The sequence below is a fragment of the Xiphophorus couchianus genome, chromosome 3 (assembly GCF_001444195.1).
Source record: "Xiphophorus couchianus chromosome 3, X_couchianus-1.0, whole genome shotgun sequence".
In the NCBI taxonomy this organism is placed as follows: domain Eukaryota; kingdom Metazoa; phylum Chordata; class Actinopteri; order Cyprinodontiformes; family Poeciliidae; genus Xiphophorus; species Xiphophorus couchianus.
The window spans coordinates 16,230,029-16,253,499 of NC_040230.1; the positions used below are offsets into that span (position 1 = coordinate 16,230,029).

Sequence of the window (23,471 nt, forward strand, 5' to 3'; positions counted from 1 at the left end):
TTATGAGCGCTCTGCCTCCACATTAGAGCTCCTGGTATGCGCTACGTCAATGTGACGCCATGGGAGAGGTGACGTCACTCCCTCTCGCGCTCTCTGTACTGTACGAGACACATAAGCCCCGAGCGCGTGTGCCAGAGAGAGAGAGAGAGAGAGAGAGGGTGGAGAGAGGATCAGTCAGACAGAGAGAGAGCTACACAGAGGCGCTGTTGGTTTGATGGTTAGAGGACAGGAAACTGAGGGGGATCCGCTGGGTGAGCTGGTGTCTTATTACTGTGCTGCTTCCACCAAGCTCTTTTAAATATATAAACATATCTACATAAATATATATATATATATTTTTTGCTCTTTTTTGAAATCTGAAAAAAATATGTTTTGAAAGGTCACCTTGAGTCTTTCAAACAACCATGACTTTCAGCTAATTATACAGTTACACTTTAAGATGGTTGCTCATGTTTCCCATTTGCCACATAAGAGAGGTTAAGAGAGGTCAGCTCAGACTGGGACTAACTGTGGAAACCAGCGAGGGCCCTGGCTGTAGGAGCAACTTCACATGTAAAATAATTACTTTCATTTTAAATAAATGCATTTAAAATGATGAAATAAATGAACATAAAATAAAACTTTCAAACGTTTTCAAAAGTTCATCATACAAACCAGAATGAAAGAAGAAAAATGACAAAAACCATAAAGATGAGGATCAAAGGAAACCAAAATATCTTAAATATCTCATGAAAGAGGGTCATGTGTTAATTCATTATGACAGCTTTTCAGCTAAAATCTTTCTTTTTTCTTCTGAAAATCAAGGCAAGCAATGGACCATATGATCTATATAATAACTCACAGTGTGAGTGCGAGCATATGACAGAGATAAATAACCTTAATCACTTACTAAACTGTATTCTAATGACTAAATAATAGAATTACATGCTTAAAGTAAGGACGTTGGGCAGTTGTCTAACACAAAACAACCACACAAACACAAAGGTTCACACAGCAAAGGGGATTTTAATCAAGATAAACCACAGAAATTTATATTTTATCTCTCTCTGTTTTTTTGTGTTTTTTGTTGCAATCTGTTGAGTAAAGGAACATCAGTGGTGGAAGAAGCATTTAGATCACAGATGTGAAACAACAGGCCACCATGGGCACAGACGTACAGAGGGGCCCCCCGCCCACAGAGGAACAAGACAGACAAACTGAAAGAGACTCAATGCAACCACAAACCAGGCAGGTACCATTCTCTTTGTTCTGCGCTTATTATTGGGGCAGCTCAGAGTTTTGCAGCTTTAACGTTTCGGTGTCGTCATTTGTCGTCTTTCTACGAGTTTCCTTTTGTATTGTTGCAAATTTCTGCAACTTTCTGTAATTAAATGTGTGTAAGAGGCAGTATTTTGTCTGCAGCACTGGGTCAGTGTCATCTTTTATCTGATAAATATTACTGACTTGTTGGTATAAATGTTGCCATCCATAAAGTAACGTGATATAAAGTACACGACGTGTTTAGCTGTTTAGAAGAGAATTTCGAAAAGATTTTCTGCATTTAAACGTTGCTGACTGCCTTATCTCAGCATTGTGAATCTTTAAATATTTAACATTTAGATTCAATTTGATCACAATTGTTTAACACGTCACTTCGTAATGTTTTTTTTCCATGACCCGAAATGATCCGAATAGATGATCTCACTCTCTTTTCTGCTATAAAACTCCTCAAAATAGGATAATCTTCTGGAATCAGGCTGCAGTGTACACAACCTCACTCTGCCAAAGCACGTGCCAACTTAAAATTCTTAAAATTATGAAACAGCTTTAGGAGAAAAAGGGATTACCTTGAGTTGGTTTGGGAAATGCTGACGTTTAAATCGGATGATGGCTCGGCCCTGACATTTCTCATGATTTAAATATAGATTTACTAAATTCTCACAAGTTTAATACCTTTCTAATACTCTTACCTGGTTACCTGGTCAGAGTGCCAAGACATCAAAAAGAGGACCAGGCTAATTTTAACTTGGTGAAAATGACCTTAGTTGGGATTACATTTCAAAAACATTATAGAATGTATTGAAACAGCATCACTTTTTTATTGACTTAAATAAATATATGACATTATTTTTTCTATTTCATTCAGAAAAAAATTTTTTTGTAATATATTTCAATTTTTTAAATTGTTTCAAAAATCTTATTCATGAGTTTATTTTATTATTTTTAAAAACCAATTGTTTTATGTTTGCTACATTTTTCAGATTAAATTAATGCTCAAACAGATTAGTTAGTTTCTGAACAGTTTTATAATATTCTAATGCATTTTTAAAGTTTATATGTGACTTTGGTTTCACTTATATGTTTGAATATATAATTATTGTTATTACATTTCCACTTTAATCTTTTTTTGACACTGATTTTAAGTGTTTTTATTTTCTTAAACACGTTTAAGACTCTACGGCTGTGCCACATATTCAGAAGATGCCATAAATTTGATGACCGATATGAAGAGAGGCATTGTCAGACAGCGTGCACAACAACCACAAAATTAAAACAGTCCTCCGGAGTATATCAACTGTAATTTTCAATCGCCAATCACGAGGCGCGTATTCTCGGGTCAACGTCCTTATTCTGACCAATGATGAGCCCCCAGGGGCGGGGCGGTTCTTGACGCACTGAGGTTCCTGATTGACGCAGGCCTAGTTGCTAATTTTAGCCGCTGCCTGTCCGACGGAGGCAGGGTGAGACTGCAGAGAGCCCATTCATTGTACCGGGGCGGGACCGACTATTTTAACGCCGCGATTGTGATCCTGCCAAGCCAAATATAGTCGTAGACAGGTATTTTTAGGCACAGAGTGTGTCCCCGTTCTCTCATCTGGCAAAGCGCGGCGTATATTGTAGCGTCTGAAATGAGCCGCGGCTCTGAAAGTGTAAAGCTGTTTTTCGGCTGGATAGTTTTACAGTCAGCTGATAGCAGCCATACCCCGGAGAGAGGGAGAGGGAGAGAGGGACTGACGGGGGTAAATCCCAGTAACCCCACAGGTTTCCCCTCACTCCGGGGGAAAGGGTGGAAAAGAGCGTAGATCCGAAGATAAATAGCCGGCAAGTCTTCACACAGACACAGTCAACAGGTTTGTAAATGTGACGGCTTGCAGCTTCGCATAGCACCGCTGCTTCTCCACCTGCCAGGCGGTTAAAGTAGCCTCTCTGCACCGCTGCTGCAGGAGAAGCTGCTTGCTCTAACAGACTTTAACACACTTTGCCAAATAGATTTCCCCCCCTCTTCTGATGTTCCATAAAAAAAAGCATTTTTCTAAGTCTTAGTCACAGCTCGGATATCTGACATATTAATGACTTCACCAATTAGTCGTTTTATTTCCATTTTAAACATGTTGCTTCACTTTAATGAAAAGACAAAGTATTAATTATCTCCATGAAAATGGATCCTTTTAATGATCTCCACCGGCTCTATCTGTAGCAGATACAAAAACACACACTGCTTGTTGGCTAACCCTTTAGTACTACCTTGTTATATTCTGCATGTGAATACAATATTCTTGCAAATGAATATTTATGCTTTTAGTTTTTCTCACCTCATCTTATCAACATTTTATTAGTTCTTTTTTCAGAGATCAGTAGATAATGATGGGCAGTCCCACAGCATAATGCCACCAATACCACATTTGAACCTCAGAGGTAAAAGTTACAGTGGGCTTTAATTAATGGTTTATTTGTAAAGGAACAGATGTGTATTTGTGCAACTTTTTTTTTTAATGTAGAAAACAATGTATAGTTGTCCTTAGCTGGGTTTGTCTTTTCTCAACAGCAATCAGATGTCTCCAACTCCCAATTAACTGTATAAAAAAAAGCAATTGAAAACTTGCTTCTGGAACAACTGGATAGCTGCTCATATGCCCCAGGTCAAAAACCACTACTGATGGGATGGTATGTTACACTTTAAACAACCCAAGCAAAAATTAGCAGACACAAATACTCCACACAAGCATCTAAGCACTCATACTGACCCAGATGCCTCCACCTGCTTAGTACCGCGGCTGCCATGAAACGTGCAGGAAATCCTACATTCCTCTTCTTTAGCCAAGTTTGTTTGTGATACGGTCAGAGGGTGCAGGGATTAATACGCTGGTCAACAACAGCCATTCATCCCCATTGTGCCATAATTAGCCGCTGGGCGTGCAGATCACATGCAGCCAGACGTCAGGTATCCAGAGGGCTCATTCAGTTATGATTTATGTTTAACCCTCTTCACTGCCTCCCACATTGCTCTAAACTTGATTTCACCTCAGTTTGCAGAAATGTCTCATCTGGTCACGGCTGGTTTGGATGTTAAACAGGGGGGCACTGTTGCTCCTGTGGTGGATCCATGTTTTCAAGCTCTGGTGTTTATCTTGGTGCAGTCTTTATCCCTAAAGTCTTCAGTAAATTATAAATTGACCTAATTTCATCAGCATGATTTGTAGAGCAGAACGTATCCTATAGGCATAGATCACAAGTTCCTCTGCATGTCCACCCTCTGTTATCCAAGAACTATAAACTGATGCTTGGGTCATCAAAGGGCGAACTCTGCTTTATTTACAAAAGAGTCCTTCATCTGTTGCATTCCTGCTTTTGAATGGTAGTTCCCTTTTTTCCTTATCTGTCATGATCTAAGAGTTTGCAAACAGATAATTCATCTTGCAGAGGCCTTTATTGGCCTTATCGTCCGTTTTCTCATCATTCCCTCCATGCTTCGGTTTGTTTTCACCTGGCTTCTTCCTGCCCCTCTGACCGGTCAGATGGCCCATTTGTGACTTCACCACGGTGACGTGTAATCCAGATTAACCTGCTCTCTTATTCCGCCAGACATGGAAGTGATTACAGATTATGACCGCGTCGCTTATATTAGAATCTGATGTGTTCGTAATCAGCTGTGTCCGCGGGCATCACGTGTCAGGTGACTCACTCGCACAACTCTCCCTTTTCACACAAACAGCCACTTTATTTTGGCCTGATCTGGAGGACGAGGCATTGATTTGCATTAATTGCCTGAAAAGTCAGCGCACTCTGAAACTTAAATAAAGCAGGCTTATCCACAAGATTAACTGGAGCTAAGTCCAAAGTTATGAACTTACAATAGAATTGTTTACTCTGGAGAGGCTGTTCTCTGAACATAAAAGGAGGAAATATAAGCCATAAAACTCATCTGTTGTCGTGGAAAAGCTTTCATGCTCTGCTGCAAATCAGTGTCTTTTTCATGGGGATTTATCTCAAAAATCTCACTTTTTCCTGGAATCACATCTCTGTTCCCTCATCAGTACAATTTAGATCAGAGCAAGAAAATCTTGATTTCATGGTGGAAAAATAATGCTTTCATTTGCAGCTTTGTACTCACTCAATGCACTTTGTGTCGCAGTATTCCCATTCTGCTTTCTGGATCATCTTCTCTTCGTATCTGTGTCAGATGGTCCTGCTATTAAGAGTAAAACACCACCAGAGTGAAATCCTGCAGCTTCTGTAGAGAACTGTTTAATATATGCAGGCTTGTCATTGTTGTCTGATTAATGACAGAGGAAGTTGATCTTTTGTTTAAAGCCTGCCTCAGGTGGTGCATGTTAAACTTGTTTATCTGCAGTAATGCACTGCTACAGTTCCTTGCAAAAGTACCAACACAAAATAGAGCACAGTTTTGAAGAGGAGGGAAAATAATATATGGAGTGCAAGATGTTTGACAAATAAAACACAGCATCTATAGACGTGCATAGATGGAGATTGAGTTAGCCTATGAAACAAAACAATATGCTGAGAGTTATACACTTCTCAATCTGTCATCTCTGAATGAAAAGAGAATTGCACAATTGCAAAGCTACCAAAGCGTGGCTGCCCACTTAAACTGGCAGGCCGGGCAAAAAAAATGGATTTTTCAGAGAGGCAGAAATCGATTGTGTTTCTGGAGGAGCTGCAGAGTTCATAGTTCAGGAGAGAGATGCCAAAGAGACAAAGCAAATAAGAAGGTGCTTCGGTCAGATGAAGCAGAAATTTCCCTTAGTGCTCCGACGTGCAACTTGCATTGTGTGGTGGAAACATCCTGATCACACAATTCTCACAGTAAAACATGGTGATGGTAGCATCATGCTGTGGTGGCTCTTTGACAGGACAGGAAAGCTACTTAGAACTGATGGAAGAAGAACCTGTTAGAACAGAGATTACAACTCCAGTTCTTGATAGCTTTCGTCCTACAAACCTTTAAATGATTCCTGTGCAATCAAATTTCTAATTTACCATTTAAAAAAAAAAAAAATTCTGTAGCCAATTATTTTTTTTAAAGATTTTTTGTTTTGGCACGAATGGAGTTTAGTTCACAGTAATCTAATAGGAAGTGGGGAAAGACATTCGACAAAGAAGCCGAGGATGAGAGTCAAACCTGTTTGAGGTTTATATCCTCTCTATAGGGGGCGTTCGCTCTGACCACTTCGCTACGTGACGCCCTGCTAATCATTTGATTTAGGTGTCTTGGAAAAGGTATGCATATGAAAATTGCAGAATAGCAACTATTGAGGACTAGAGTTGGAGTAACTGTGGTTCAGACTGCGAAATAGTTGGGATTGGGGTGACGGTTTGACCTGAAACGTGTAGCCAGATGTACTGCAGGATGAGAGTTCTGTCAAGACATGAAGATTGATATCCATGCAGTCAGAATGAGCCTCAGCTGTTCTGCAAAATAGTCTCTAGATATGCAAAATTGTCAAAAGTCTTGCAATGCAAATTGCAGTAAATAGTTATTCTACAACTTTTCAAATAATTGGGCAAATATTTTGAAACCATTCCATCATTTTCCATCCACTTTGTGATTATGCATTATTTTGTGTTGCGCTATCAGAAAATATGTTGGTGGTTGTAACGTGACAAAATGTAAAAAAGTTGAAGAGCTCCGCACAGTTTTTGCAAGGCGCGGTCTCATATGCAGAGCTTCTGGTGGAAATGTTGCACTGTGAACTCTTGTCTTGTCCCCAAGCAGCAGCAAAAAGTGATTGTGTCAGTTTGAATGAGGCCTCTATGTCTGCGGCCGAGACACCGGCACTAAAGCACTCTGGTGACACTGGAGAAAGAGGAAGCACAGAAACAGTGGAAGGCTTTTATCTTTGTGTCACCAAATCTGCTCCAACTGTACGTCAGAGTGCAAGCGCGGATGGGGAGGAGGTGTGGGTGCGGGGGAGAGGCTTGCTGGCGCAATGGCAAGGCGCTTCAATGGTGGCATTCTTCCTTTTTTTGTGGGGACGTGCACACTCATGCACACAGATACACAAAGCTTCGCCAGGGGATTCCCCCCAGGAGTAATACAACCCATCACTACCTTATCACACCAGTGCCCAAAGACAGGAGAGGCGAGTGTAGCGACGGAGGTCGCTAAAAGACTCTGGGTAGGAAGTGAAAATGCAACTCTCTGTGTGTTTATTTTTCTTTTGGTTTTGAATTAATTTGAGTTTGTTTTCATGAATGTTGGCAGCTGGGACATTTTGTAGCACTTATGTGCATTCTTTCACTGCAAAATCTGAGCAGACAGATTCAGTGGGATGACTGTAAATGCCGACTCTGACAGCAAAATTACTCCAGTGGTAGCATGAGAGGAAGTGGAGACTTGTTCCGACAGTGGTGGGATTTCAAAGGGTCCGTGACGAGGCTCGGCCAGATTATCCCATCAAATCAGTTCTGATGTCTCTCCTCAAGCACACAGGCTTCCTTTAAACGCCATGTTGATGGCTCGCACACTTATTACACATGCACTGATGAGTAGCAGGTAGGTGTCAGGCAGGATCTAGCGTGCCATGACCCATGAGGGTGTATTTTGTATCAAAACTGCTCAAAACAGCCACTTATATCAATAATGCTGACACAGAATCTTGTGTTTGACTTTAAGACACATATGTGCTAAAATTTTAAACTAAAATAAGGTGAGGGATATAAAAAATACCATTTAGTCATGGAGATGTACTGTTCTGCTACCTTCAGATGTATACTTGGAACTGTTGTTCAGCATAGCCTAACAATAACATAATTTATAATTTGATTATAAATTATAGCCTTCAAGCCTGGGCAATCTTATTGGAATAGTAGATATCTGAGTAGTATCCAGTCTGAATGTGCATTGTCATGTGAGTCCAAGAGAAGTAGTCACACTGCAGATGATCATCTTAAACATGAGGCGTCTCTTGGTGTACAGTCCTCCCTACTTTCCTGTTTCTTTGGCCTGACACCTTTTATTTTGTCAACAATTTCTTCACTATCATAAACACAAATTTCGCTGCTGAGCAGAAAATCACGTCCAAAGAAAGCCTTTTAAAAGCCAGATGTTCTTGTAATACAAGAATATTTGGTTCCTCGAAGGCAAAATTAGTAAACTGAGGTGTATTGTCAATGCAACATCAATGTGTGCAATCTCACAATCAAAAACGATTGCTTTGACACAACATTGAGCTTGCAAATATATTATGCCATATCATGCTCTTCCTTTTGCGCACACCTTGTTTATGTCTTTATGACAGAAGTGATGAAACACCAAGAAAAAGAATCATGGGGGAAACTCTGGTCATCATTTGATGTCACAGTGATAGTCAAGCATATGATCCCAGTCTTATATTGATCTAACACTGTTCAACCCCAGTATTCCTGAGTCCCAGGCGTCAGCCCCTCACCTGTGAGCTCCCCCCAGGCCTTGCTCTAGGAAGATATCCCGGTCTCTCTCTAATAAGATTCACTTATACCCTCTGGTCTTCCTGCATCAAGATCCCTGGATTTCCCTCAATTGGGTCTTCATCCAAAGTCAATTTGACTCGGAAGATCCTACCCTGAAGTCAGACAACATGTTTTTCAAAGTGAGAGGAATACTCCAACTCATCCAGCCTTTTGAGGTCGTGATAGTGGTTGTCATATTTGTCCAGTCCATTGAAGTTGGATTATGACCTTAACTGGGGGTAGTGACTTCTTGGATGAGTTGTTGACGATCTGTTGGAGCAATTTTGTCCATTTCTGGCAATGTTCACCACTGTCTCATGCTTTGTCTTTTGTGAATAACGACTTTCTCTGTGGTTTGCTGGATTAATAAAGTCTTAAAAAGGACTTTGTGACCCTCTACTGACTGATCAATATCGGTGACCTTTTCTAATCTGCTTGTTAATTTCTCTAGATTGAGGTACGGTGTGTTAGCTTTTGAGATTTTTCAGCCTTCCTCATGTTATCTATTTGAATGATTTCACAGGTCCGGTAGTGATTAGGACCAACTTATAAAAATATGCTTAAATACAGTTAATTTATGATTTAACAAGGAGGACAATTATTTTTGTCATACACACCCTTTCATCTGGATAGTTGTTTTTCTCCTGATAAATGAAATAATAATTTGAAGACATCTTTTTGTATTTAGGCAGATTATCTTTGTCTGGTATGAAAATTTGTTTAGTGATCTGAAAGATATGTGACAAAACACCCAGAAGTAATCTTTGAAAACCAAATAATATAATATAGATTAATATAGAATTAAAAACTCTGATGTTCCAGAGATTTTGAAACAAAAACGTAGGTAAATGACACCTTATGGTATGAAACATTTGGCTTATTGATGCTCATAGTTTTATTATTAAATAATCAGCTTTTCTGTTCTGGTTCAGCCCGCGGTTCCTGATATAATCTATGTTTCAAACCAAAACACGACCAGTCACTTTCTGTTGATCTGGACTTGTTCAACCACCAGTCAGACAATTGCTGGGGTCCTGTGCCATGTACCAAAATAAAAAACAAACAAGCAACAAACTCTGTCATTGCTGTTGTTAAGTGTACAACCTAATGGTGGTGATTTTTAGGGTGTGTGGGTGTCATTTGTAAGATAGAGTCTGGAAATATGTGAACATTGGGCGTATGAGTCAGCTGGTGTAGGCAGTTATTTAAAAAGATTTTCTTGAAGATTTGCAGGAACATACATTTGTATTGATACATGTATTCGGCTAGCACGGCTTGTGTCATGTGGTTTCGTCATTAGAGTTGAAACGCTGCAGGACTCCCCCTCTGAGGGATTTTTTTAGATCTGCAGATCAGATAAAGTGGCTGACAGAATCCCCGTCTGTCTCAGATACAGTCCTTGTCCACCTGAAAGCAGACAGCAGTGAAGAAAGTGACTAAGGAGAAGATGCTTGCTTGAAGTCAATAGATAATTCCTGCAGCTAGTGGTTGCTGGTGGCTTTTTGAACTGTGTGAAGCTCCGGTTGAATATTTGCTCTTCAAATCATTCATCCATCCAAATGCTCTTGCACACCTTTGTTAGTTTCACCTGTACTCTCTCTCTCCACACCCGCTCCATCAGCCCAGATATCCGCTTTGTGTTCTCTTTCTTCTATCTCAGCATGAAATTATGCAGTGGCCGACTGGTGCTTCGCTCTCAACACTCAGACCAATGTCAATCTAGGTCACACATTGACCACGTGGGTTTGTATGCGGGCAAACACACAGTCTCGCACACAGCAAAGATAAACAAGTGGTTGCATTTCTGCATGAGTCACAGCCGTCGTGGGCAGAGGTGGAAAGTTTCCTTGTTTGGGCTAATCCCCCTACTGACACTTTTGATACTTTTATTGAGTGGGTCATGTGTTTTTGTTCCCATGTCAGCTTTGTTGCTTCATCTTGAGCTGTTCGACAATAACAGAAGACTATATTATATATATATACTTGGTCAATCCAGTCAGTACTGCTGAGCCTTGTTTTTTATGTTGGTAGAAAGAAAATTAAAGATCGAGATGCTATCAATAATTTAATAGAATTTGGCTGCTTTAAATTTGAAAATATGCATGTTTATATTTGAGGAAGTATTTTTACTTTATCATCACAGTGCTTTTGTAATATAATTTCACCCCAGAACAACAATTAGTCAAATAAACCAATTAAACTCTAAAGATAGGATAGCATTCATACCACTAACAAGATGTGCAACTGTGTGCTTTTTATCTAATAAGACTTAGTCTTTTGTTTTATAATCACTCAAGCAGCAACCGCTTAGCTTAATTTGTGGATCAAAAGGAAATTCAAATGTAGTTATTTTGGCTGCAACAGTACGTAGTAGTTGAGAGTATGTTTACACATTTAAATGACTTTTTCTTCTGGATTTTGCTGATTAAGATTAGCATTTTATAATGTCATTTTGGATTAGGTGAAAGTTTGGCATTTTGCTGAAAGGATGAGAACATGAACTAGATCATCATTGCAAAGGTTACTTGAAATTGAGAATGCTTACATATTTAGTTCTTGATGAGATAAATCTATAGGCTAGTTCACTTTACATGCAGAGACGACTTTATGCTCTGCTTAGCTTCAGCTGTTTAGATCAGATAGCTCAGACTGAGGTTGTTTTTGTAATAAACTGCATTTTAAGCAGTTTTTCTTTCCTTCTGTATGGCACATTTCTGATACAAACTACAGTTTCCAGTCCTGCTCACAGAAAACCACATGTTTGCTAATTGATAAAGTAGCAGAAGCCAACAAGAAAGTCTGCAGAGTCTTCAAAACATCATCAAGAGACAATGTTGGATAATTTTATCAGGCAAAACAGCTACTGTACTCGGGTTACTTTTGCTGATTTACATTTGTTTTACATCTGAGATTATAGGGTTAATAGCAGTTCCATACATGCGAAACATAATTTGCATGCTGCATAATAGAGTGGCATTTAGCGCAAGCTGGTAAAGAATCTTCTTTGGGTTTTTCCAGCAAAGCTGAAGGCAGTTCTCCAACACAAATCACATTATTAATGTTTTTTTCTGCAAATCCTATTCAAAGTTTATTCATACTTAAATACTTCTGTTTTATAATCACTCAAGCAGCAACCACTTCCCATTGTTTCCCATTGTGCTAGATGATTATATAAAAACAGTTTTATCTCAACCTGCATTTCTGGTTTCTGAACTGTATGTATGCTGATCAAAACTGAAATATCACACAACGCTTCATATTATATAAGCATAGTTTTGTCTGAAATTTGCCATTTTAAAGGTGAAACTAAGTCAGGATTTGAAAGAAAAACAGCATGTGCTTCTTAGCATTTTAATTTTAGGTCTTCTGGCCCAGCAGTGACTTGGTACTTTCAAGAACTAGTATTGCTAGTATCGGTTTAGCAATGAAACCAGCAATGAAACCAGCTTGGTGAAAAAAAAAGGCCTGTGAAAGGTTGCATAATTAAAAATATGTTCACCAAATTAGCAAAGACATCTTCAAATGAGGATTTATTGGGAATCAAGTCTAAAATAGGTCAACCTGAGAAAGAGGCTGAGTGTATAAGAGTAACAAAAACATTTGACAATGCATATTGAAATTGCAAAAAGAATGCTGTTTGAAAGTTTGACGCATGCAATTTTTCTAAAATGGTTTTATTCTGTGAATCATTCATTCTGCGATTTATGATGCAGATGAAGTTTCAGATTTACTAATGGAACCACCACAATATTAACCAGAGGATAAAAAACTCTTGAAACAGTATTTTATATGTAATATGTTTAATGTAAATCCAAGAATCATCAGTTTTACTGACGGCAGGATTCAAGACGATCCACCCACAAAGCAGCAGATATCATTCAAATTTAACGTATTTCTGGTTCATTTACATATCCAAACATAATTAAGCTGGATGACATGTTTGACTGTAGGCAGCACTTTGTCTAAATGATGCACAATATGTCTATATTGTGCATCAGCATCAAGTATGAACAGTTTAGCTTACAGAGGAGGAAAAGCAAATAAGTTTTTGGAAAGAAACGTCTGATCACGAGTCGGCATGTGGCCGTCTATAATTACACACACACGCACTGTAGTCTGTATGTGGATGCTTTTTATTTTTACATGTAGATTCATTTTATTTGTAAGTTGACTCATTACAGGTCATTGGTCAGAATCACACTTCCCTCTGATATACTGAGTGTTCAAAAGAGGCACTTTCAAGTCTGCTTTACAGAACAGCTGACTGATTTTTTCCCCTTCTGTCAAACTTGACGCCAAAAGGTTCAACTGTTTCAAACTAACAAAAAAAAAAACGTTTTAAAATATTTTTAGCAACATCTGTGTAGATCCCAATACTTACTGATGCAGGTTAATGATCGGCTCACACTCACAAGGTCCATGACAGTAAAGTAAACATTAAACATTTGAATGAATTTTAAAAGCAAGCACTACATGCACTTTTTTAATATACTTATTCAAAATTATACGTACAATTCTAACACTTGACAGAATTAATAAAGTTAATTTAAATGTATAAGTTTTCTCCCCAAACCTTGTTAATCAGCATTTTTCATAAATGATCTCTTTAATTGAGATCAGGGCTTCCAAAAATACTTTTGATGCACGTTTTTTGATCTATATCCTGCTGGGAAACACAAGCATGTCTTAATCTAGCTTTCAACACCTGTCCACTGAGGTTGTTTTTCTGCTTGCAACTAATGTAAACACATCATTAAATATTAGAATATTACATCAGACCAATACAACACAATTTTTATAAATAAAAAGTAAGTTTAATACCTGCCTAAAAAATATTTTAAAATCTGCCAAGTGAGCCTCGTTCATCACTTATTCTAATTTATTAAATATGACTATAGTTTTGTCTATATCTACATTAAAGATACATAAAATACAAAACTTTATCATCTATTTCTTGCAAAATGACAGTTTTAGTCTTTTGAATCTTGTAATCAAACTATATTGTTATTGTTTGATTTATTTGTATTTTTCTTTGCATTTGACTTTCTTTCCTTTCAGGTGCTTGTTTTGCAGAAACTAAGAGCCACCTCTCGAGAATAACATCTCGCCATGATTCACCCAGACACCGGGGTGGATTTTGTTTGACAGTCTTCACGCCCCATTAGTGGGGAATGGGTCAGCGTCAAACATTGCCTGAAACTGTGCATGAAAAATGCTCTGCTAAATCTGAAACAGTCTGCTGTGCACGTAGCCTGTGAGGGAATCTGCAAGAAAGTTCACACTTGGTGGGGAAAAAAGAAGCAACTCATTGGAAGAAAGCAGGATTTGGGGAACCAAAAGTTGCTTCTCTTTTTAGACAATCTCGCTGTTGCTTTGCACATTTCCTTTCCAGGAAGACCTAATTGCCTGAGAAATATCTTTCTTATGAATAATGAATATGTGTATTTTTTTGGTCTAGTTTCTAGTACACTTGAAATAAGACAAAACTAACTTACAAGTAATTTTTCAGCAAGATACACAGTTGTTTAAGTAAATAATTCCTTAATATTGATGAAGCACTTGTTCCACTGGCATATATTTCATTCTTTTCCAGTTGTTTAAGTGAAATTATAACATTTCACCATGTCATTAAACACCACATGTTTAGGTTTGGTTTGAACCATAACAATTGGAACATATTTTATATGAATTGGTGATTTCGACGATGACACTCGACAAAATCTATTGTTTACTTGTTTCTCAATTGGTGATTATATGTTTTATGCCTTTTATTTTTGTGTTTCATGATAAAGCACTTTGAACTGCCTTGTTGCTGAAATGTGCTATACAAATAAACTTGATTAATTGATTGGTTGCTCATCTGCCAATGAAACTAGGACTTTTTCATCAATATTACAGAATTGCAGACTTAAAACAAGCTCCTCTATCATGCTGAAAAGTTACTTGTCAGTTAGTTTTGTATTATTACAAATGCACTAAGGTATTTTCATTAGAAACTAGATAAACAATGGTAAGATTTTGTGCTTTTGCAGCTGTATTGGGAAATCCAGTTCTTGTATTGCCTTCTAGTTAGCCAGAGGTTTTTTTTTGTTGTTGTTTTATTTTTACAGAGCGTTAGCCGTTTATGATTCACTGCATTCAAACTTCATCTCCTCACATTTGACACCTGGTGTGAAAAACAAAAAGCAAGGTGCGGAAATATCTTCCTCATGGCAACCTACGACTGCCATGTAGGTGCCAGTTCAAGCATTGTTATTCTCTCTGCAGTCCTCTGTGCACAGGGTGAGGCACTCCCATTAATTTTTACATGAAAAATTTCCTCCAGTGAAAGAGAAACGTCGGGACACCTTTTGTGACGTTCACTGAGCTGCATAGCAGAGGAGCAAGTATGTGCGCTTGCTGTTCCTTGTAACTGGAATTGCTGACTTGGTGAGTGAGAAAGAAGCCTGAAAGTGTTGACACAACTCGATGCTGATGTAAGACGTCTAAAGGGTGTCACTGAGTCACGCATTATCTTCTTGAAGGTTGCAAAGCAGAGTGCGTTTTTAATTTTTTTTTTTTGATGGCCACGGTGGCTTGGATTGTTACAAAAAAGGTATCAAACCAAGCATGCTGTGTTTGTTGAGTGTGTTTTTTTCTGTCCTCCCACAGACGCTTGAAAATAACCACATTACAGAGCACCAGCTGCACTTCAGCTTTCTGAGCCTCGTCTGAAGGGGTAAAAAAAAGAAGATAAATAAGGTAATTATCCCTGGAAACAGTTAAAGAAGAAGCTCAATTATATTTTTGGATTTAGAAAAAAGCATAGGGAACTAAATAACGCTAACACAGTTAGCTCTGTACTTTCTGACGTACAAAGAAACGCTACTATAGACCTGTGTCGATATTATGTTGTGTTAGATGTGATTTTCTGCAGTAATTTTTTGAGAAACTTAGATTTTTCATGCTGCAGTTGAATTCATGTGCAACTTGTTACATTTAGGTGTTTGATAACTCAGCAGATTAAAGTGCAGTTTATAATTTGTTTATCAAGGCTTAGCATTTTAACATCTTTAGGATTTTATGTTTATCACATATTAATTAACAATACAGCTGTGATTTCTGTTTATCAGACGAAGGTTTTAACTTTCTTTCTTTCTTTTTATTGTTGCTACCTATAAGAAACTTATTTATGAGTTACTTTATTTGACTTACATTCTTGTTTGAATTTTGTTTTACAAATTAATTTAGAGGGATTTGTCTATTTTTTCCTAAATTTACTCAACAAGTCAGCAGTTTCCAATACACATGTGAGGAAAATGAGGGTATAAAATCGCTAGTAGGATGTCACTGACTATTTCCTGAAAATCGGTCAAGTTAGTAGTCACATTATGCCATAAATGTGTCAGATAACAATTTTAGATTAAAAATTTCTATTATTTGATTGCCGTGATGTAATATTAAAATTTTCTAAGATATTGAATTTTGGGTTTTCATTATATCTAAGCCGTAATCTTAAAAAATTAGAATAAATATAATTTTATGTGTTATAAATCTATGAGTTTCAATTTCTGAAACGAGTGACAAAAAATATTAAACTTTTTCACAATACTCAGATGTTTTCATATCTATCTGTATCTAATAATTTGTACACAATTATTATGCAAGTCTTATTCTTCAGGATTATTTTTTATTAATCACCAACTAGATGCGACGTTTTTGTGACTGTGTCCACATAAAGGGCTTTGTGAAATCTGTTGACAATTAAGATAAAAATATTTTATGCCAGATTTTGACGTATATAGGTTCCTTTTTTTAACTTGATCCTTTCTTGAAGAACATTTGCCTGTATTTCCTTAATATTTTAGACACAAGCTGTTCCGCCACACCGTTATTTTTGGCTAAACTCCTTTTAAAGCAGCAGCAGTGTTTCAGGGAGCTGCACCTTGCTGCTCCCCACTGCTTCCATGTGGACTTGTGAAGTTTCAGCGCTCATGATTGTACGCTATTGATCCTGTGGTGATAGTGGGAGTGAAAATTAGAGCAGCTTTAGCTCTGTCACTGGAAGACAGCACTCCTCCCCTCCCCTCCCTTCCCAGCTGAATAATCTTCTTACTCACCGGATGTGATTCACCTATCTCACTCTGTTGGAAGAGCGCAGTGTTGTCTAAATGTTTGCTTGATAACGTTGTGTAGTGTTTGGAAAGTTCTGTGCCTGCTAGATAAATAACTTCATCTGAGTCTCAGCCTTCTGTGCTGAAACTGACTGAATATGAGCAGAAATATGTTGGCCGGGGATGTTTATGACATTTGAGGTCAAACAGCTCAAACTAGACTTCTAACTAATTTATTGTGGTACATTTTATAGATCTCAGTACTTGACTACTGAACTTTTATGTAGTTTAAATAAATGAATAAATAATTTTGGCTCTAAAGAATTTTGCTTTCTTTTAGTTGATTCATATGAAAGTACTGCAATATTATCACAGGATACAACATTAGTGAAATAATTCAGTTATCTTTAAATTTTACTTCAATTTTACAGACGAGATAAAATTAGTAACTCTGTTCACACATTGATGCCTAAAGCAGAAGTGATTTTATTGTGTTTAAACATTGACTGAAGATCCGGCTCGGATTTCAGAAGTAAAAATCACTGCAGTTCGGAGTGTTTTGCACATAATTTTTCATACTTTTAAGACACATTGAATGGATTGCATTGAAGTTCACTGACACAACATGATGGTTTCATCAGAATTGGTAACGTTTGAACATTGAGAAAAACTGATAAGGCCTCAACTCCGACATAATTCACCCTTTGGTACGTCTGATTCACATTGTATTCCTTATGCTTTCATTCAGGTCACTGGAGCTCCATTTTGTAAAAGCAAACTGTTCATGACCTGAGTTGTTTTGGAAAAGTTACATGATAATAATGTCTTGAAAATGTTAAAACACGTCTCAGGAAGCTATAAAATGACCTAAGTAAAGTTATTGTCTTTTATCAGGTTGTGATTGGCTGTAAGGGTTGAATGTGGCTGATTCTCTTCAGAATTTACAAACGTTTTAGCCAATATTTTTGCTGAACAATGATATTCAAACCAAACAGGAAGTGAAGCCTTAATAGTAACCACTACTAAGGCAAGAATAAGTTTGCCAGTTTTCTCTGTGTACTTCATGTCTCCCACTGATGCAGAGGCTTTCTGAGCAGGCTTTGTTTAGCGAGAGACGATGGGCTTACACTAACCCACTTAGCTGATGTTTGGAGCCCCCCTCCCACATCACAGTTTCTGTTCCACTCTTTACTCTTCATTCTTCTCATGCTGCCTTGATGTCACTGGTAAATTATCCTCTCCCTCTGCTGCCCTCTCTTCAAACTCCCCCGCTCATATCTTCCCTTGCTCTCTCTTTCCCTCTTCACGCTCCTTCGATCCATGAGAGGGGAACTTCCATTCTAGCTTCTACCCAGGAACAGGCTTCCACTGTGGAAAAACAGCTACATTATACGACCGGGATGGGATGTCTCTTCAAAAATAGTCAGAATAAAAGGATATTTTCTTTTTTAAAGGGGCAGCATTATGTAATATGGATTATTTTTTTTAGCTTTACATCATGTTATAATGTTATTCCCTCATCGAGAACATATCTGGAGTGTTGCTTTGACTCTTTGGATTGAGGGAACCAAGCGCTGCCACTAATCCTTCAGACTAGTGGCAGCAGCAATTAGCATCTGCTGAGCTCATTATATGAGCTACTTCTCAGTCCAGTGCTCTGACAAATGTTTGTAAACGCTTGATAGAGGAATGTTGTTTGGAGTGTCGAAAGAGCAGGGACTTCTTAAAGAGACAGAGGCCCAATTGCAAAGTCAAATTCCTCTTCAGTCATGTTTGATATATTCAGCATTTTTATAACAACTAAACTGAAGGCAACACAATTACTTGATTGTGCTATAAAATGATACTATGTGGCTCGAAAACGTAATGTCATCCCTTTAAGTAAGGTTTCTAGTGATGTATGCTGCATTTTTCAGCTTGCATGGGAATTTTTTGACAACTAAAAACTACCAATCGTGGTCTTAATTTGCCTAAAATCTTTTCACAGTGCAGCATGTCTATTTTTAAACCTAATTTCCAAATAAATTTAAAAAGATCATTTCCTACAGTCAGGCACCCACATTCAACAGTCCATATAATTGTCTCCAACACGGAAAGCAAATGTGCATATCGGTCCGAATCTTCCTCTCATCTGCTCCTGAAAGACGGCAGCTATAATTGGCCACCTATCAGCCTTAATGGACAGACAACACACGTATACTGGAGCTCAGTCACACACTGGAATACACGCACACACTCTCAGGAAACACAGCACGAGTCATCATATTCAAAGCAGATAGAAATAGACACAGACTACATGAGGTAACCACAGTGGCGTAAGCAATACCATTACCTCAACAAAGATCTTGACCAGTAACCTACTATTGTGTGTGTGGCTGTGGGAGCCTCCATGAAGGGCCAAAGATGTTCTTTTTTTCCAGGAAACGGACTCAGGCTTTTCATGAGGTATGCCTGGAACTTACACAGTCCTTGCAGAGTCCTTCCTCTCCTCCTTTTTTGTTGAGGAGTTTTATGTGTCTCCGTGAAAACTTGGGAGCGCTCCTGGCCGCAGCTGTGGAAATGCTTCGCTGGCCCACTCCACACAGTGGGGATAGTGGTGGAGACCCTGCTTAAATGAGTGTTTGGGTGGAGGGCCGAAACGGTTTCACTGAGAAAAAATGAGCAAAAAAAGAAAAAGAAAAAAAGGAGAAAGTGGTATTGCTTAATCTTAATGCAAGCTGTTCTTTCTACTCCCTTTAGTTCAACGTATGCTCTCCTGGTCAAAATATTCTCATTTGGTGCTGATGGATCACAATTAGTAGCCAGAACTTTAAAATGCAGAAAGAAGAAACAGGAGCGAGTGGGAAATAAAGTAGGCACATTTTTAAAAACTGCATCTAAAATCAAGCAAGCTATTAAACAGCCGAGCAAAAGTTTAAGGCCGTAGCCTTATGGTTCTGAATCTGTGCGGAAATGTATCTTTCCTGTCATTTTTCATGCTTTCTACCTTTGAACCTGGCAAGATTGTTGGGCTGCACAAGCAAGGCCTCTTGCGAGGTGCTTTCACAGAAACAGTTGGACTAGTTTTCAAAAATATCTTGAGAGCGACCAAAAAGGAAAAAAAAAAAAAAAATCCTGTACTTGATTCCAGCCAATTAGGGTTGTGAAGATGCAAGTAGATCCTCGATCCAAATTCCATCAACCATGTCAAAGAAAAACCAAAACACTGAAGATTGTATAAAATTGAAATTGATGTGCGGTTGTCAATGATTTTCTCACAACCTGGATACCAACCATTATCACAAGAAACCAGTATTTGTAATTTTCTTCCCAGTTTTAAAATTTTGATGAGCACAGTAAAGTCAGCGAGAATAATTCAAGTTTTAAACTGTCGTTACTCAAATTGCTATAACATATGTGGCAGACTTGATTCTTGCTCTGAAGATTTTCTGAATGATCATGCACTATTTATGTTGTATAATGCACTAATTGTTCCACACTTGGTTTATTGTGTTGAGGTATGGGGAAAGGCATGTTATACTAGTACAAAATCTGTTTTTGTTTTGCAAAAAAGGGCAATAAGAGTTATTGCTCGAAAACATGGTAAATATCCAACAAATACATTATTTTGTAATTTGAGGTTTTTGAAATTCAATGATTTAGTTGATTATAATATTTTGTTGGTTATGTATAAGGCACACCTAAAAACATTACCCTTAAACATCCAAAAAAAATTTTGAAAAGAGAGAGAGTGGTTATAACCTTAAGGGGACACAGATTTTTAAGAAACCTAAATTCAGAACTTGTTTGAAAGAACGATGTACTTCGATACAAGGAGTCAAACTGTGGAACGACCTGCAAAACGATGTTAAAAATGTTAAATCATTACACATGTTTAAAAGAATGTTAAAGATTGTTTTTTTGAAGAAGTATGAAATAGTATAAAGTCAAAGTATAGTATTGTTCAGTTGAGATTGATGATTGACCTTGTTTCTTTGTTCTTCCTTTGTTTTCTTTTTTTGTCACATAAGACAAATCAAAAAAATTTTAGTTTTTTTTTTTTTTTTTTTGTTTGTTTGTTTTTTGTTGTTTTGATCCATAGTTGAGAAAAAGGGGCAGATATTATAAGATTATTTTCTTCTTTCTGCTACCTTTCATTTCATTTTTAAATTATTTTATTTTTTTCTTTGTATTAAATTTTTTTTTTATTAATTTTTTTTTTTATTTGTATTGAATGAAATGAATAAAGATTTAATAAAAAAAAAAAAAAAAAAAAAAGTCACACCACTTTACAGTGGCTACATTCACACAGCAGACGAATGCGACGCAAATCAGATGGTTTTGGGTTTTTTTGCCCATTAGCGACCCATATCATAGCAGTCTGAACAGCCCAATTCAGTTCAATTCAATTCACTCCAGAAAAAATCCGATTTGTGCCACTTCCATTTGCGGTACTGAATTGGACACACATCCAATTGTTTTCAAAGCCCCTGCAGTCTGAATGTTCATGTCTTATTTGATCTGATTTATGTCGATGACGCAAGACGTTCATCGTAATTCTGCATCAGAAGAAGCCGGGCAGAAAACCCAGACATAAACAATGACCGAAAAATGATAAAATCATGAAAGAAGTTTGTGTCAGTCAAGCTCATCACAATCCAAACAGACTTCTCTACAGAAGTTGCACTCAATGCTCCACAAAGGCAGTTGCTGTTGTGTTGTATTGAGAGCACCTAAATATCAGCTGCATCCACTAACTTCGAAAAGAAATAAAATATGGTGTCCAGATATTTACAAATAAAGATTTTTTTTTAATCTTAATGAAATATGTACTGGTAGCATACATAAGCATGTAACATAAATGATTTTCCGAAAAGTGCCTACCAGGAAAAGTCATTGTTTGCTATCTTTACCTTCCTCCTGCACGTTAAAACCACTATACTCATCTTCTTCAGTGTTTTTAATCGAACAGCCTTACACACACACTTCCTCAGGGCCTCTTTAAGTGGTGCTTTCATCTTGAAGCAAATTCGCTCTTGAACTGGAGCCGTCTGGAAATTACGGTAACTAATAATAAAACATTGCACACCATTAAATAAATAAACATGTCAGACTGGTTTGAAAAACAGGGCTATCCTCAATGTGTTCAATTTACTTCTAGAACCAGTGTGAACAGCGCGAGAAAGAACAAAACTGTGGGAATATTTGTCCTGAGTGACGAATCATGACACCAGCCATTGATCTGAACAATGTGAAACTGATAAATCAAAAATCCTGCTCTGTGTCCTCAAACCGGTTTGCCAAGCGCTCTCAAAAGATCTTTTCAGTAGAAATGTTTTGCGAATACAAACCAATCTTTTAAGTTCCCAGTGTCTGCCTCTCAGGAAGCAACCAGTTGATTACCTCAGCCAAAATCAGCCAATCATCTGGTCTTGAATTACATCATACAAAGTTGGTGTGAGTGTTGGAAGCTCAGTGGTTCTGCTATTAATCATGTTATAATGCTTCCAGGATTTTTTTGCAGGAACACGGTCGATCAAACCTGGATTGATTTAGTCATTAAGTTTTGCGAAGGGGAGCTGGGAAATTCAACAAAAGCCATCTTTTACTGTATGAGAGAGCATGTAGAAAAATTTGAGAGTGATTTACTTTCAAGCTATTACCATATTATATTTTTTAAAGAGTTTATGGTTGTGTAATATGTAGACTGTTCCCACACATCATGAAACACGGTGAGAAGACAGACAATAGGGCACAACTCACTGTTTCAGTATTCTGGTTTTAGATCAGCACAGAATTTGCATTGAATCTTGTGACGAATCATGTGCCACAAACCCACTAAAATTCACATTTTTTCTGTGAACTTTAAATTTCTCCTTTTGCTTTGTGAAGCGTGAAACCTTTGAAGTTTACAGCTTACTTTCAGAAGAAGCAGCTCGTACATTTGGATATGCCAACATGCAGATCTAATTTTTTTCTCGCGTGCTGACAGGGACTGTCCTTACTTTGCATCATGGGAAGCCCCGTTTGGAGCAGTGTCCTGTTGAAGATTTGCATGCTGTGTGCTGACTGCAGGCTGTGGTAACTGTTCTCTGTAACAGCCCGCCTGATTTAACTCTGATCTGCCACTCTTCTTGACACTAATGCTCTAATAGGTGATTAGCTGTCAGACGCTATTGTGTTCTGCTTTTGATTCCCATATTACATTGGAAAAGCATGCACCCTGTGAGGCTGCTTGCGTTTGTGTGCACGAATGTGTGTTTTACTTGTAGTAGAAACTGTTTGGGATTCTGTGCCGTGGAATGTCTGGCAAGACTCCCTGTTTTCCCCAGCGGAGCAGGCCATTCACATGCAGCCATCAGTACTGAACACCCAGTGCTGCGGGCCTGGAAATATGTGTCCACTTTCATGGACTAAAAGCGGCTACGCAGTCCATGAGATCTTAGCTCATCGGTTTAACATCTGATCAACAGGAAGTGACCAAATCAGATCAGGTGTGCCTCTTCCCTATATTCTCAATCTGATTTCTAGTTTCTTTGCTCTCAATTTCTCTTTTTATTTTATTTTTTTCCTTTCTCTTCCTTCTTTCTGTAACTCCAGTTTGACCTCGTGACTCATCTCTCCCACAGTGACCACACCAATGCTGTCTATCTTACACAGACGCAGCACTGACCTAGACCCTCATAGGCA

The 23,471-nt window shown here is 38.0% G+C and overlaps 1 long non-coding RNA gene across 3 annotated transcripts in view; it reads left to right on the top strand.

The window, feature by feature from the left end:
• The first annotated feature begins 2,638 nt into the window (after window positions 1–2,638).
• LOC114141942 (uncharacterized) overlaps window positions 2,639–23,471 on the top strand; it is a 76,092-nt gene continuing 55,259 nt past the window's right edge. For 2 of the 3 annotated variants that reach the window (XR_003594928.1, XR_003594926.1), the window contains exons 1-2: window positions 2,639–3,110; window positions 15,361–15,450. This is a non-coding gene — a long non-coding RNA (uncharacterized LOC114141942). The remainder of the gene's footprint in view (window positions 3,111–15,360; window positions 15,451–23,471) is intronic. The other variant, XR_003594927.1, reaches the window with a different exon arrangement.